Source organism: Chiloscyllium plagiosum, unplaced genomic scaffold, assembly GCF_004010195.1.
Source record: "Chiloscyllium plagiosum isolate BGI_BamShark_2017 unplaced genomic scaffold, ASM401019v2 scaf_79637, whole genome shotgun sequence".
NCBI classification, from domain to species: Eukaryota; Metazoa; Chordata; class Chondrichthyes; order Orectolobiformes; family Hemiscylliidae; genus Chiloscyllium; species Chiloscyllium plagiosum.
In genome coordinates this window covers 12,241-14,393 of record NW_025208358.1, presented here as the reverse complement: position 1 = coordinate 14,393, position 2,153 = coordinate 12,241, and the positions used below count along the sequence as shown (strand labels likewise).

Genomic DNA, 2,153 nt, shown 5'->3' with positions numbered 1-2,153 from the left:
CAGACACCTTCGAAGAGCGGCCGTGTGTGTTTGGACCTGCATTCGACTCTTGCCCACATTCTGCAGCTTGGCATGAGTGCATGGTGTCTTAATTTAGATAGGTTCAAATTGAAATGTTCGATTTTAGTGTCTCATGTACTCAAGTACAGAAGGACAGGAGTCCAGTGTAAAGTGTATAATGTCACCGCACACGGCTCTCTCTTAGGGCCAACGTATACAAAACACTTGGGCACAAAGTTGGAGGGAAAAAATGAGTTAAAATGTTATGCAATGCTTCATCGGATTGTAGAGAAATGATAAACTAAGTTTGTTTAAACTGCAAAAAGCCTTTAATGTAACCCATAAGGAAACAAAGGAATAATTTTAAAGTCCAATAACCTTTGCTGAGTCCTGGACGAGGACAGAGTGTGATCCCACACTGACAGAACCTGTGTGTATCCCACAGGGGGTCAGGCACTGATCCTCACTCCAGTCAGAGTAAAACATCTCAAACCAGTGGTCCCCGCACACTCGCCCACGACCGGTATCTCCCAGGCAGGGGCTGGCCCTTCCAGCACGGCTGACTGCCTGCTTGGGTTCTGTCTGATGCACACTGCCTCTCAGACCAGAGCCCTTGGCTGGAATCTCTACCTGGCAAGTGGCGGTATAATTAACACTCTGTTTTACTCACCGTGGTCACCGTGTCTAGACTTAACTGGCAGACACAGTTCAGTGGAACGGGAGGACTCGACAAACACGACTTCAGGCGCCTGTGGGAGAAGCTGATGCTTTTTAAGGTACGTTAGAGCATATAGCAGTGACTCACAAGATCTTTTGGTTAATAACAGGCTGAGACGTGACAGGGGTCTTGTTTTCACCCTGATAGCCTGTCCTGCTGTAATCCACGAGCCCTTTCCCACCTTGTTACCTGCACTGGGTTTCTCTGAGACACCTTCCACTCAGCACCCGCAGTGCAGCTGTATGGAGCAACACTCCATCTGAATTCGCTGCCTTGGAGAAGAGTTATTCTGGTCAACTCGTTCAAATCCCACAATCGCGTGGGTGGGACATGGTGGGACTGGTAACCCAGGTGACCATGAAAACTGCCAGACAGCAGAAAAATCTCGCGGTTTACTGTCTGATATCACCACAAGCCGAAATTTAACTTTTATTTATCCACTCATGGGATATCAGTTGGACCCAGTGTTTATTGCCCGTCCCTAGTTGCCCCCTTGAGAAGGTGGGGGTGAGCTGCCTTCTTGAACCGCTGCAGTCCATGTGCTGTGGGTTGACCCACAATGCCCTTAGGGAGGGAAATCTAAGATTGTGACCCAGCGACAATGATGTAAGGACAATATATTTCCAAGTCAGGGGGTGGTGATCCCATGTATCTGCTGCCCTTGTCCTTCGAGATGGAAGTGGTCATGGGTTTGGAAGTTGCTGTCTGAGGCTCTTTGGTGAATTTCTGCAGTGCATCGTGTAGATAGTACACACTGCTGCTACTGCTGAGTGTCGGGAGTGTAGGGAGGGGATGCTAGTGGATGTGGTGCCAATCAAGCGGGGGCTGCTTTGCCCTGGATGGTGTCAAGCTTCTTGAGTGTTAATGGAGCTGCCCCCATCCAGGCAAGTGGGGAGTATTCCTCACACTCCTGACTTGAGCCTTGTGGACAGGGTTTGGGGAGTCAGGAGGTGAGTTACTCGCTGCAATATTCCTAACCTCTGACCTGCTCTTGTAGCCACTGTGTTTATATGGTGAGTCCAGTTGAATTTCTGGTCAATGATAACCCCCAGGATGTTGGTAGTGGGGGATTCAGTGGTGGTAACATCATTGAATATCAAGGAGCAGTGGATAGATTGTCTCTTACTGTAGATGGTCACAGCCTGGCATTTATGGGGCATGAATTTTACTTGCTACTCGTCAGCCCAAGCCTGGATATTGTCCAGATCTTGTTGTATTGCAACGTGGACCGCTTCAGGGTTTGGGGAGTGTTGCTGGACAAAGAGACCTTGGAGTGCAGGTTCATAGCTCCTTGAAAGTGGAGTCGCAGGTAGATAGGATAGTGAAGAAGGCGTTTAGTATGCTTTCCTTTATTGGTCAGAGTATTGAGTACAGGAGTTGGGAGGTCATGTTGCGGCTGTGCAGGACATTGGTTAGGCCACTGTTGGAATATTGC

At 48.9% G+C, this 2,153-nt stretch overlaps 1 long non-coding RNA gene across 1 annotated transcript in view; it reads left to right on the top strand.

Moving 5' to 3' along the window:
* The first annotated feature begins 638 nt into the window (after positions 1-638).
* LOC122546683 overlaps positions 639-2,153 on the top strand; it is a 9,014-nt gene continuing 7,499 nt past the window's right edge. Inside the window, exon 1 of the long non-coding RNA XR_006310790.1 lies at positions 639-776. This is a non-coding gene — a long non-coding RNA (uncharacterized LOC122546683). The remainder of the gene's footprint in view (positions 777-2,153) is intronic.